We start from the raw sequence: 14757 nt of genomic DNA, 5'->3' as shown, positions 1-14757 counted from the left end.
CAAGGGCATCACTGTCGAGGTTTTGCCGCTTTTCCTGTGCTTTAAAGGCGATTCGAATCTACCTCCTGAAATCTGTTTCCTGCAATTCTGCCTTGCTTTCAAATCCTCTTCGTTGCCTTCCCTCAATATATTTGTGGACGAGAGTTATCATTTGTAAGTCTGCAGGTTTGTGAATTGCAGTGCCCCTGAGCTCCATTATTCAACTCGCTTTCTTGGGAGCTGGCCGCAAAAGCGCAGGATTGCTTCAGGCCGTATTCTGGTTCCTGGCGGCAGGCTGAGCCTGTGGTTAATTCTTCTTCCTGATGGGAAAACAGAGTGACCTGTGCCTGTCCCAACACCTAGAGCTAGTCTCTCATTGGTTGCCCCTCTTCCCGTTCATCCTCAGGACAAATTGCAACCTGTACGGAACAGGAGGATAAAGGTGCTGATTCTCCAAGGAGAGAGATTGCTAGTAAAGCGGCTGGAATGGTGAGCCGGAGCACAAGGAGATGAGAAATGAGGTGCGTTTTAGAAACCTTTCCCGATCACACGGTGTGCCATCTTTGGGGTTTCTCATGCATGTTTTCAATGTAGGACGATGCCCTTGAACCTGGAGATTTGGGACCCATGGGATGGGTACCACGCCGTATTAATTTAAAGGGTCTGCGTTAGCTCACCCAACCTCACCAAACCTCTCAGCCCCAAGAATGTCCACCCATATGTCTCAATCAGCTGTGGGTCTAGATATGGTCAATCCAGGTGGCATCACAGCCCCTGAACGAATTTTGTAAGAATTTCTCTCTCTTTCACTGTCTTTGTTTCACGGGTTTTGAAAAGTAATTGATTTTTATAATGGGGTTTGGCTGCTTTTCACTGCTGTGTTTATGCCGCTTTACACCCACTTGACTCACAGAGAGATATCAATACATAGGTTTGAAGATTCTTACTAGTCTGATATATTCCTGGGCGGTGAATAGGGGGTGTTGAGTCCAGTTCACTGAGCAAGGAGTAGGTCTTGTCTATTACATATTGGGTTTATGGAACGATATCTGAGCTAATTTGAAACCCTTGTTTTATGCATCACCCCACCTCACCTTTCCCGTTAAGCAGCCATAGTCTGTTTTCTAAACGTGTGATTCTGTTCTGTTTTGTAATTCAGTTCAAGGGTAGCGGTTTTTACATTCCCTCTATAAGTGATATCTCATGATAAGTGTCTTTTTCTGTGGGACTTATTTCACTTAGAATCGTCATAGCTAAATCCACTCATCATGCTGCTACTAGCCTTATGACATTGATTTCATGGCTGAGTGATATTCCATTGTATATAAGGACCACATCTTCTTTATCCATTCTTCTCTTTCCTGGGATATTTAAGGTGTAACGAAGTGGAGGTTCTTGTCAACAGAGTAGCCCAAAACTTTGGGGTGCCTGTGTCTTGCTGATTTTTAGTTTTCCCAATTTATACGCCCATGAGTGGAAGTGCCCTATGCTCTCTAAGCTGAGTTTTTTAGATGTTTCAGGACACACCGTACACTTCTCCAGAGTGGCTGTTGGCAATTTACATCCCGCCCATCAGTGTAGCAAGGCTCCCATTTCTCCATGGCCTGTCCTGCATTTCTGGTTTTGACACTTTATTCAGCATGGCCCTTTTGACCGATGGGAAGCGAGACTTCTTTGTAGCGCTGATTTGCCTTTCCAGGTTGCTTGGTTGGCCAAAAAGGGCGTATGCGTTTTTTCCTGAATATATTCAGGAAAAAACGCATACGCCCTTTTTGGCCAAGGGCATCATTGTCGAGGTTTTGATGCTTTTCCTGTGCTTTAAAGGCGATTCGAATCTACCTCCTGAAATCTGTTTCCTGCAATTCTGCCTTGCTTTCAAATCCTCTTCGTTGCCTTCCCTCAATATATTTGTGGACGAGAGTTATCATTTGTAAGTCTGCAGGTTTGTGAATTGCAGTGCCCCTGAGCTCCATTATTCAACTCGCTTTCTTGGGAGCTGGCCGCAAAAGCGCAGGATTGCTTCAGGCCGTATTCTGGTTCCTGGCGGCAGGCTGAGCCTGTGGTTAATTCTTCTTCCTGATGGGAAAACAGAGTGACCTGTGCCTGTCCCAACACCTAGAGCTAGTCTCTCATTGGTTGCCCCTCTTCCCGTTCATCCTCAGGACAAATTGCAACCTGTACGGAACAGGAGGATAAAGGTGCTGATTCTCCAAGGAGAGAGATTGCTAGTAAAGCGGCTGGAATGGCGAGCCGGAGCACAAGGAGATGAGAAATGAGGTGCGTTTTAGAAACCTTTCCCGATCACACGGTGTGCCATCTTCGGGGTTTCTCATGCATGTTTTCAATGTAGGACGATGCCCTTGAACCTGGAGATTTGGGACCCATGGGATGGGTACCACGCCGTATTAATTTAAAGGGTCTGCGTTAGCTCACCCAACCTCACCAAACCTCTCAGCCCCAAGAGTGTCCACCCATATGTCTCAATCAGCTGTGGGTCTAGATATGGTCAATCCAGGTGGCATCACAGCCCCTGAACGAATTTTGTAAGAATTTCTCTCTCTTTCACTGTCTTTGTTTCACGGGTTTTGAAAAGTAATTGATTTTTATAATGGGGTTTGGCTGCTTTTCACTGCTGTGTTTATGCCGCTTTACACCCACTTGACTCACTTACAGAGAGATATCAATACATAGGTTTGAAGATTCTTACTAGTCTGATATATTCCTGGGCGGTGAATAGGGGGTGTTGAGTCCAGTTCACTGAGCAAGGAGTAGGTCTTGTCTATTACATATTGGGTTTATGGAACGATATCTGAGCTAATTTGAAACCCTTGTTTTATGCATCACCCCACCTCACCTTTCCCGTTAAGCAGCCATAGTCTGTTTTCTAAACGTGTGATTCTGTTCTGTTTTGTAATTCAGTTCAAGGGTAGCGGTTTTTACATTCCCTCTATAAGTGATATCTCATGATAAGTGTCTTTTTCTGTGGGACTTATTTCACTTAGAATCGTCATAGCTAAATCCACTCATCATGCTGCTACTAGCCTTATGACATTGATTTCATGGCTGAGTGATATTCCATTGTATATAAGGACCACATCTTCTTTATCCATTCTTCTCTTTCCTGGGATATTTAAGGTGTAACGAAGTGGAGGTTCTTGTCAACAGAGTAGCCCAAAACTTTGGGGTGCCTGTGTCTTGCTGATTTTTAGTTTTCCCAATTTATACGCCCATGAGTGGAAGTGCCCTATGCTCTCTAAGCTGAGTTTTTTAGATGTTTCAGGACACACCGTACACTTCTCCAGAGTGGCTGTTGGCAATTTACATCCCGCCCATCAGTGTAGCAAGGCTCCCATTTCTCCATGGCCTGTCCTGCATTTCTGGTTTTGACACTTTATTCAGCATGGCCCTTTTGACCGATGGGAAGCGAGACTTCTTTGTAGCGCTGATTTGCCTTTCCAGGTTGCTTGGTTGGCCAAAAAGGGCGTATGCGTTTTTTCCTGAATATATTCAGGAAAAAACGCATACGCCCTTTTTGGCCAAGGGCATCACTGTCGAGGTTTTGCCGCTTTTCCTGTGCTTTAAAGGCGATTCGAATCTACCTCCTGAAATCTGTTTCCTGCAATTCTGCCTTGCTTTCAAATCCTCTTCGTTGCCTTCCCTCAATATATTTGTGGACGAGAGTTATCATTTCTAAGTCTGCAGGTTTGTGAATTGCAGTGCCCCTGAGCTCCATTATTCAACTCGCTTTCTTGGGAGCTGGCCGCAAAAGCGCAGGATTGCTTCAGGCCGTATTCTGGTTCCTGGCGGCAGGCTGAGCCTGTGGTTAATTCTTCTTCCTGATGGGAAAACAGAGTGACCTGTGCCTGTCCCAACACCTAGAGCTAGTCTCTCATTGGTTGCCCCTCTTCCCGTTCATCCTCAGGACAAATTGCAACCTGTACGGAACAGGAGGATAAAGGTGCTGATTCTCCAAGGAGAGAGATTGCTAGTAAAGCGGCTGGAATGGCGAGCCGGAGCACAAGGAGATGAGAAATGAGGTGCGTTTTAGAAACCTTTCCCGATCACACGGTGTGCCATCTTCGGGGTTTCTCATGCATGTTTTCAATGTAGGACGATGCCCTTGAACCTGGAGATTTGGGACCCATGGGATGGGTACCACGCCGTATTAATTTAAAGGGTCTGCGTTAGCTCACCCAACCTCACCAAACCTCTCAGCCCCAAGAATGTCCACCCATATGTCTCAATCAGCTGTGGGTCTAGATATGGTCAATCCAGGTGGCATCACAGCCCCTGAACGAATTTTGTAAGAATTTCTCTCTCTTTCACTGTCTTTGTTTCACGGGTTTTGAAAAGTAATTGATTTTTATAATGGGGTTTGGCTGCTTTTCACTGCTGTGTTTATGCCGCTTTACACCCACTTGACTCACTTACAGAGAGATATCAATACATAGGTTTGAAGATTCTTACTAGTCTGATATATTCCTGGGCGGTGAATAGGGGGTGTTGAGTCCAGTTCACTGAGCAAGGAGTAGGTCTTGTCTATTACATATTGGGTTTATGGAACGATATCTGAACTAATTTGAAACCCTTGTTTTATGCATCACCCCACCTCACCTTTCCCGTTAAGCAGCCATAGTCTGTTTTCTAAACGTGTGATTCTGTTCTGTTTTGTAATTCAGTTCAAGGGTAGCGGTTTTTACATTCCCTCTATAAGTGATATCTCATGATAAGTGTCTTTTTCTGTGGGACTTATTTCACTTAGAATCGTCATAGCTAAATCCACTCATCATGCTGCTACTAGCCTTATGACATTGATTTCATGGCTGAGTGATATTCCATTGTATATAAGGACCACATCTTCTTTATCCATTCTTCTCTTTCCTGGGATATTTAAGGTGTAACGAAGTGGAGGTTCTTGTCAACAGAGTAGCCCAAAACTTTGGGGTGCCTGTGTCTTGCTGATTTTTAGTTTTCCCAATTTATACGCCCATGAGTGGAAGTGCCCTATGCTCTCTAAGCTGAGTTTTTTAGATGTTTCAGGACACACCGTACACTTCTCCAGAGTGGCTGTTGGCAATTTACATCCCGCCCATCAGTGTAGCAAGGCTCCCATTTCTCCATGGCCTGTCCTGCATTTCTGGTTTTGACACTTTATTCAGCATGGCCCTTTTGACCGATGGGAAGCGAGACTTCTTTGTAGCGCTGATTTGCCTTTCCAGGTTGCTTGGTTGGCCAAAAAGGGCGTATGCGTTTTTTCCTGAATATATTCAGGAAAAAACGCATACGCCCTTTTTGGCCAAGGGCATCACTGTCGAGGTTTTGCCGCTTTTCCTGTGCTTTAAAGGCGATTCGAATCTACCTCCTGAAATCTGTTTCCTGCAATTCTGCCTTGCTTTCAAATCCTCTTCGTTGCCTTCCCTCAATATATTTGTGGACGAGAGTTATCATTTCTAAGTCTGCAGGTTTGTGAATTGCAGTGCCCCTGAGCTCCATTATTCAACTCGCTTTCTTGGGAGCTGGCCGCAAAAGCGCAGGATTGCTTCAGGCCGTATTCTGGTTCCTGGCGGCAGGCTGAGCCTGTGGTTAATTCTTCTTCCTGATGGGAAAACAGAGTGACCTGTGCCTGTCCCAACACCTAGAGCTAGTCTCTCATTGGTTGCCCCTCTTCCCGTTCATCCTCAGGACAAATTGCAACCTGTACGGAACAGGAGGATAAAGGTGCTGATTCTCCAAGGAGAGAGATTGCTAGTAAAGCGGCTGGAATGGCGAGCCGGAGCACAAGGAGATGAGAAATGAGGTGCGTTTTAGAAACCTTTCCCGATCACACGGTGTGCCATCTTCGGGGTTTCTCATGCATGTTTTCAATGTAGGACGATGCCCTTGAACCTGGAGATTTGGGACCCATGGGATGGGTACCACGCCGTATTAATTTAAAGGGTCTGCGTTAGCTCACCCAACCTCACCAAACCTCTCAGCCCCAAGAGTGTCCACCCATATGTCTCAATCAGCTGTGGGTCTAGATATGGTCAATCCAGGTGGCATCACAGCCCCTGAACGAATTTTGTAAGAATTTCTCTCTCTTTCACTGTCTTTGTTTCACGGGTTTTGAAAAGTAATTGATTTTTATAATGGGGTTTGGCTGCTTTTCACTGCTGTGTTTATGCCGCTTTACACCCACTTGACTCACTTACAGAGAGATATCAATACATAGGTTTGAAGATTCTTACTAGTCTGATATATTCCTGGGCGGTGAATAGGGGGTGTTGAGTCCAGTTCACTGAGCAAGGAGTAGGTCTTGTCTCTTACATATTGGGTTTATGGAACGATATCTGAGCTAATTTGAAACCCTTGTTTTATGCATCACCCCACCTCACCTTTCCCGTTAAGCAGCCATAGTCTGTTTTCTAAACGTGTGATTCTGTTCTGTTTTGTAATTCAGTTCAAGGGTAGCGGTTTTTACATTCCCTCTATAAGTGATATCTCATGATAAGTGTCTTTTTCTGTGGGACTTATTTCACTTAGAATCGTCATAGCTAAATCCACTCATCATGCTGCTACTAGCCTTATGACATTGATTTCATGGCTGAGTGATATTCCATTGTATATAAGGACCACATCTTCTTTATCCATTCTTCTCTTTCCTGGGATATTTAAGGTGTAACGAAGTGGAGGTTCTTGTCAACAGAGTAGCCCAAAACTTTGGGGTGCCTGTGTCTTGCTGATTTTTAGTTTTCCCAATTTATACGCCCATGAGTGGAAGTGCCCTATGCTCTCTAAGCTGAGTTTTTTAGATGTTTCAGGACACACCGTACACTTCTCCAGAGTGGCTGTTGGCAATTTACATCCCGCCCATCAGTGTAGCAAGGCTCCCATTTCTCCATGGCCTGTCCTTTATTTCTGGTTTTGACACTTTATTCAGCATGGCCCTTTTGACCGATGGGAAGCGAGACTTCTTTGTAGCGCTGATTTGCCTTTCCAGGTTGCTTGGTTGGCCAAAAAGGGCGTATGCGTTTTTTCCTGAATATATTCAGGAAAAAACGCATACGCCCTTTTTGGCCAAGGGCATCACTGTCGAGGTTTTGCCGCTTTTCCTGTGCTTTAAAGGCGATTCGAATCTACCTCCTGAAATCTGTTTCCTGCAATTCTGCCTTGCTTTCAAATCCTCTTCGTTGCCTTCCCTCAATATATTTGTGGACGAGAGTTATCATTTGTAAGTCTGCAGGTTTGTGAATTGCAGTGCCCCTGAGCTCCATTATTCAACTCGCTTTCTTGGGAGCTGGCCGCAAAAGCGCAGGATTGCTTCAGGCCGTATTCTGGTTCCTGGCGGCAGGCTGAGCCTGTGGTTAATTCTTCTTCCTGATGGGAAAACAGAGTGACCTGTGCCTGTCCCAACACCTAGAGCTAGTCTCTCATTGGTTGCCCCTCTTCCCGTTCATCCTCAGGACAAATTGCAACCTGTACGGAACAGGAGGATAAAGGTGCTGATTCTCCAAGGAGAGAGATTGCTAGTAAAGCGGCTGGAATGGTGAGCCGGAGCACAAGGAGATGAGAAATGAGGTGCGTTTTAGAAACCTTTCCCGATCACACGGTGTGCCATCTTCGGGGTTTCTCATGCATGTTTTCAATGTAGGACGATGCCCTTGAACCTGGAGATTTGGGACCCATGGGATGGGTACCACGCCGTATTAATTTAAAGGGTCTGCGTTAGCTCACCCAACCTCACCAAACCTCTCAGCCCCAAGAATGTCCACCCATATGTCTCAATCAGCTGTGGGTCTAGATATGGTCAATCCAGGTGGCATCACAGCCCCTGAACGAATTTTGTAAGAATTTCTCTCTCTTTCACTGTCTTTGTTTCACGGGTTTTGAAAAGTAATTGATTTTTATAATGGGGTTTGGCTGCTTTTCACTGCTGTGTTTATGCCGCTTTACACCCACTTGACTCACAGAGAGATATCAATACATAGGTTTGAAGATTCTTACTAGTCTGATATATTCCTGGGCGGTGAATAGGGGGTGTTGAGTCCAGTTCACTGAGCAAGGAGTAGGTCTTGTCTATTACATATTGGGTTTATGGAACGATATCTGAGCTAATTTGAAACCCTTGTTTTATGCATCACCCCACCTCACCTTTCCCGTTAAGCAGCCATAGTCTGTTTTCTAAACGTGTGATTCTGTTCTGTTTTGTAATTCAGTTCAAGGGTAGCGGTTTTTACATTCCCTCTATAAGTGATATCTCATGATAAGTGTCTTTTTCTGTGGGACTTATTTCACTTAGAATCGTCATAGCTAAATCCACTCATCATGCTGCTACTAGCCTTATGACATTGATTTCATGGCTGAGTGATATTCCATTGTATATAAGGACCACATCTTCTTTATCCATTCTTCTCTTTCCTGGGATATTTAAGGTGTAACGAAGTGGAGGTTCTTGTCAACAGAGTAGCCCAAAACTTTGGGGTGCCTGTGTCTTGCTGATTTTTAGTTTTCCCAATTTATACGCCCATGAGTGGAAGTGCCCTATGCTCTCTAAGCTGAGTTTTTTAGATGTTTCAGGACACACCGTACACTTCTCCAGAGTGGCTGTTGGCAATTTACATCCCGCCCATCAGTGTAGCAAGGCTCCCATTTCTCCATGGCCTGTCCTGCATTTCTGGTTTTGACACTTTATTCAGCATGGCCCTTTTGACCGATGGGAAGCGAGACTTCTTTGTAGCGCTGATTTGCCTTTCCAGGTTGCTTGGTTGGCCAAAAAGGGCGTATGCGTTTTTTCCTGAATATATTCAGGAAAAAACGCATACGCCCTTTTTGGCCAAGGGCATCACTGTCGAGGTTTTGCCGCTTTTCCTGTGCTTTAAAGGCGATTCGAATCTACCTCCTGAAATCTGTTTCCTGCAATTCTGCCTTGCTTTCAAATCCTCTTCGTTGCCTTCCCTCAATATATTTGTGGACGAGAGTTATCATTTGTAAGTCTGCAGGTTTGTGAATTGCAGTGCCCCTGAGCTCCATTATTCAACTCGCTTTCTTGGGAGCTGGCCGCAAAAGCGCAGGATTGCTTCAGGCCGTATTCTGGTTCCTGGCGGCAGGCTGAGCCTGTGGTTAATTCTTCTTCCTGATGGGAAAACAGAGTGACCTGTGCCTGTCCCAACACCTAGAGCTAGTCTCTCATTGGTTGCCCCTCTTCCCGTTCATCCTCAGGACAAATTGCAACCTGTACGGAACAGGAGGATAAAGGTGCTGATTCTCCAAGGAGAGAGATTGCTAGTAAAGCGGCTGGAATGGCGAGCCGGAGCACAAGGAGATGAGAAATGAGGTGCGTTTTAGAAACCTTTCCCGATCACACGGTGTGCAATCTTCGGGGTTTCTCATGCATGTTTTCAATGTAGGACGATGCCCTTGAACCTGGAGATTTGGGACCCATGGGATGGGTACCACGCCGTATTAATTTAAAGGGTCTGCGTTAGCTCACCCAACCTCACCAAACCTCTCAGCCCCAAGAGTGTCCACCCATATGTCTCAATCAGCTGTGGGTCTAGATATGGTCAATCCAGGTGGCATCACAGCCCCTGAACGAATTTTGTAAGAATTTCTCTCTCTTTCACTGTCTTTGTTTCACGGGTTTTGAAAAGTAATTGATTTTTATAATGGGGTTTGGCTGCTTTTCACTGCTGTGTTTATGCCGCTTTACACCCACTTGACTCACTTACAGAGAGATATCAATACATAGGTTTGAAGATTCTTACTAGTCTGATATATTCCTGGGCGGTGAATAGGGGGTGTTGAGTCCAGTTCACTGAGCAAGGAGTAGGTCTTGTCTATTACATATTGGGTTTATGGAACGATATCTGAGCTAATTTGAAACCCTTGTTTTATGCATCACCCCACCTCACCTTTCCCGTTAAGCAGCCATAGTCTGTTTTCTAAACGTGTGATTCTGTTCTGTTTTGTAATTCAGTTCAAGGGTAGCGGTTTTTACATTCCCTCTATAAGTGATATCTCATGATAAGTGTCTTTTTCTGTGGGACTTATTTCACTTAGAATCGTCATAGCTAAATCCACTCATCATGCTGCTACTAGCCTTATGACATTGATTTCATGGCTGAGTGATATTCCATTGTATATAAGGACCACATCTTCTTTATCCATTCTTCTCTTTCCTGGGATATTTAAGGTGTAACGAAGTGGAGGTTCTTGTCAACAGAGTAGCCCAAAACTTTGGGGTGCCTGTGTCTTGCTGATTTTTAGTTTTCCCAATTTATACGCCCATGAGTGGAAGTGCCCTATGCTCTCTAAGCTGAGTTTTTTAGATGTTTCAGGACACACCGTACACTTCTCCAGAGTGGCTGTTGGCAATTTACATCCCGCCCATCAGTGTAGCAAGGCTCCCATTTCTCCATGGCCTGTCCTGCATTTCTGGTTTTGACACTTTATTCAGCATGGCCCTTTTGACCGATGGGAAGCGAGACTTCTTTGTAGCGCTGATTTGCCTTTCCAGGTTGCTTGGTTGGCCAAAAAGGGCGTATGCGTTTTTTCCTGAATATATTCAGGAAAAAACGCATACGCCCTTTTTGGCCAAGGGCATCACTGTCGAGGTTTTGCCGCTTTTCCTGTGCTTTAAAGGCGATTCGAATCTACCTCCTGAAATCTGTTTCCTGCAATTCTGCCTTGCTTTCAAATCCTCTTCGTTGCCTTCCCTCAATATATTTGTGGACGAGAGTTATCATTTCTAAGTCTGCAGGTTTGTGAATTGCAGTGCCCCTGAGCTCCATTATTCAACTCGCTTTCTTGGGAGCTGGCCGCAAAAGCGCAGGATTGCTTCAGGCCGTATTCTGGTTCCTGGCGGCAGGCTGAGCCTGTGGTTAATTCTTCTTCCTGATGGGAAAACAGAGTGACCTGTGCCTGTCCCAACACCTAGAGCTAGTCTCTCATTGGTTGCCCCTCTTCCCGTTCATCCTCAGGACAAATTGCAACCTGTACGGAACAGGAGGATAAAGGTGCTGATTCTCCAAGGAGAGAGATTGCTAGTAAAGCGGCTGGAATGGCGAGCCGGAGCACAAGGAGATGAGAAATGAGGTGCGTTTTAGAAACCTTTCCCGATCACACGGTGTGCCATCTTCGGGGTTTCTCATGCATGTTTTCAATGTAGGACGATGCCCTTGAACCTGGAGATTTGGGACCCATGGGATGGGTACCACGCCGTATTAATTTAAAGGGTCTGCGTTAGCTCACCCAACCTCACCAAACCTCTCAGCCCCAAGAGTGTCCACCCATATGTCTCAATCAGCTGTGGGTCTAGATATGGTCAATCCAGGTGGCATCACAGCCCCTGAACGAATTTTGTAAGAATTTCTCTCTCTTTCACTGTCTTTGTTTCACGGGTTTTGAAAAGTAATTGATTTTTATAATGGGGTTTGGCTGCTTTTCACTGCTGTGTTTATGCCGCTTTACACCCACTTGACTCACTTACAGAGAGATATCAATACATAGGTTTGAAGATTCTTACTAGTCTGATATATTCCTGGGCGGTGAATAGGGGGTGTTGAGTCCAGTTCACTGAGCAAGGAGTAGGTCTTGTCTATTACATATTGGGTTTATGGAACGATATCTGAGCTAATTTGAAACCCTTGTTTTATGCATCACCCCACCTCACCTTTCCCGTTAAGCAGCCATAGTCTGTTTTCTAAACGTGTGATTCTGTTCTGTTTTGTAATTCAGTTCAAGGGGAGCGGTTTTTACATTCCCTCTATAAGTGATATCTCATGATAAGTGTCTTTTTCTGTGGGACTTATTTCACTTAGAATCGTCATAGCTAAATCCACTCATCATGCTGCTACTAGCCTTATGACATTGATTTCATGGCTGAGTGATATTCCATTGTATATAAGGACCACATCTTCTTTATCCATTCTTCTCTTTCCTGGGATATTTAAGGTGTAACGAAGTGGAGGTTCTTGTCAACAGAGTAGCCCAAAACTTTGGGGTGCCTGTGTCTTGCTGATTTTTAGTTTTCCCAATTTATACGCCCATGAGTGGAAGTGCCCTATGCTCTCTAAGCTGAGTTTTTTAGATGTTTCAGGACACACCGTACACTTCTCCAGAGTGGCTGTTGGCAATTTACATCCCGCCCATCAGTGTAGCAAGGCTCCCATTTCTCCATGGCCTGTCCTGCATTTCTGGTTTTGACACTTTATTCAGCATGGCCCTTTTGACCGATGGGAAGCGAGACTTCTTTGTAGCGCTGATTTGCCTTTCCAGGTTGCTTGGTTGGCCAAAAAGGGCGTATGCGTTTTTTCCTGAATATATTCAGGAAAAAACGCATACGCCCTTTTTGGCCAAGGGCATCATTGTCGAGGTTTTGATGCTTTTCCTGTGCTTTAAAGGCGATTCGAATCTACCTCCTGAAATCTGTTTCCTGCAATTCTGCCTTGCTTTCAAATCCTCTTCGTTGCCTTCCCTCAATATATTTGTGGACGAGAGTTATCATTTGTAAGTCTGCAGGTTTGTGAATTGCAGTGCCCCTGAGCTCCATTATTCAACTCGCTTTCTTGGGAGCTGGCCGCAAAAGCGCAGGATTGCTTCAGGCCGTATTCTGGTTCCTGGCGGCAGGCTGAGCCTGTGGTTAATTCTTCTTCCTGATGGGAAAACAGAGTGACCTGTGCCTGTCCCAACACCTAGAGCTAGTCTCTCATTGGTTGCCCCTCTTCCCGTTCATCCTCAGGACAAATTGCAACCTGTACGGAACAGGAGGATAAAGGTGCTGATTCTCCAAGGAGAGAGATTGCTAGTAAAGCGGCTGGAATGGCGAGCCGGAGCACAAGGAGATGAGAAATGAGGTGCGTTTTAGAAACCTTTCCCGATCACACGGTGTGCCATCTTCGGGGTTTCTCATGCATGTTTTCAATGTAGGACGATGCCCTTGAACCTGGAGATTTGGGACCCATGGGATGGGTACCACGCCGTATTAATTTAAAGGGTCTGCGTTAGCTCACCCAACCTCACCAAACCTCTCAGCCCCAAGAGTGTCCACCCATATGTCTCAATCAGCTGTGGGTCTAGATATGGTCAATCCAGGTGGCATCACAGCCCCTGAACGAATTTTGTAAGAATTTCTCTCTCTTTCACTGTCTTTGTTTCACGGGTTTTGAAAAGTAATTGATTTTTATAATGGGGTTTGGCTGCTTTTCACTGCTGTGTTTATGCCGCTTTACACCCACTTGACTCACTTACAGAGAGATATCAATACATAGGTTTGAAGATTCTTACTAGTCTGATATATTCCTGGGCGGTGAATAGGGGGTGTTGAGTCCAGTTCACTGAGCAAGGAGTAGGTCTTGTCTATTACATATTGGGTTTATGGAACGATATCTGAGCTAATTTGAAACCCTTGTTTTATGCATCACCCCACCTCACCTTTCCCGTTAAGCAGCCATAGTCTGTTTTCTAAACGTGTGATTCTGTTCTGTTTTGTAATTCAGTTCAAGGGGAGCGGTTTTTACATTCCCTCTATAAGTGATATCTCATGATAAGTGTCTTTTTCTGTGGGACTTATTTCACTTAGAATCGTCATAGCTAAATCCACTCATCATGCTGCTACTAGCCTTATGACATTGATTTCATGGCTGAGTGATATTCCATTGTATATAAGGACCACATCTTCTTTATCCATTCTTCTCTTTCCTGGGATATTTAAGGTGTAACGAAGTGGAGGTTCTTGTCAACAGAGTAGCCCAAAACTTTGGGGTGCCTGTGTCTTGCTGATTTTTAGTTTTCCCAATTTATACGCCCATGAGTGGAAGTGCCCTATGCTCTCTAAGCTGAGTTTTTTAGATGTTTCAGGACACACCGTACACTTCTCCAGAGTGGCTGTTGGCAATTTACATCCCGCCCATCAGTGTAGCAAGGCTCCCATTTCTCCATGGCCTGTCCTGCATTTCTGGTTTTGACACTTTATTCAGCATGGCCCTTTTGACCGATGGGAAGCGAGACTTCTTTGTAGCGCTGATTTGCCTTTCCAGGTTGCTTGGTTGGCCAAAAAGGGCGTATGCGTTTTTTCCTGAATATATTCAGGAAAAAACGCATACGCCCTTTTTGGCCAAGGGCATCACTGTCGAGGTTTTGCCGCTTTTCCTGTGCTTTAAAGGCGATTCGAATCTACCTCCTGAAATCTGTTTCCTGCAATTCTGCCTTGCTTTCAAATCCTCTTCGTTGCCTTCCCTCAATATATTTGTGGACGAGAGTTATCATTTGTAAGTCTGCAGGTTTGTGAATTGCAGTGCCCCTGAGCTCCATTATTCAACTCGCTTTCTTGGGAGCTGGCCGCAAAAGCGCAGGATTGCTTCAGGCCGTATTCTGGTTCCTGGCGGCAGGCTGAGCCTGTGGTTAATTCTTCTTCCTGATGGGAAAACAGAGTGACCTGTGCCTGTCCCAACACCTAGAGCTAGTCTCTCATTGGTTGCCCCTCTTCCCGTTCATCCTCAGGACAAATTGCAACCTGTACGGAACAGGAGGATAAAGGTGCTGATTCTCCAAGGAGAGAGATTGCTAGTAAAGCGGCTGGAATGGCGAGCCGGAGCACAAGGAGATGAGAAATGAGGTGCGTTTTAGAAACCTTTCCCGATCACACGGTGTGCCATCTTCGGGGTTTCTCATGCATGTTTTCAATGTAGGACGATGCCCTTGAACCTGGAGATTTGGGACCCATGGGATGGGTACCACGCCGTATTAATTTAAAGGGTCTGCGTTAGCTCACCCAACCTCACCAAACCTCTCAGCCCCAAG

This window comes from Balaenoptera borealis, assembly GCF_965194805.1.
Source record: "Balaenoptera borealis genome assembly, chromosome: 9".
Lineage (NCBI taxonomy): Eukaryota > Metazoa > Chordata > Mammalia > Artiodactyla > Balaenopteridae > Balaenoptera > Balaenoptera borealis.
This window is presented reverse-complemented; position numbering follows the sequence as displayed.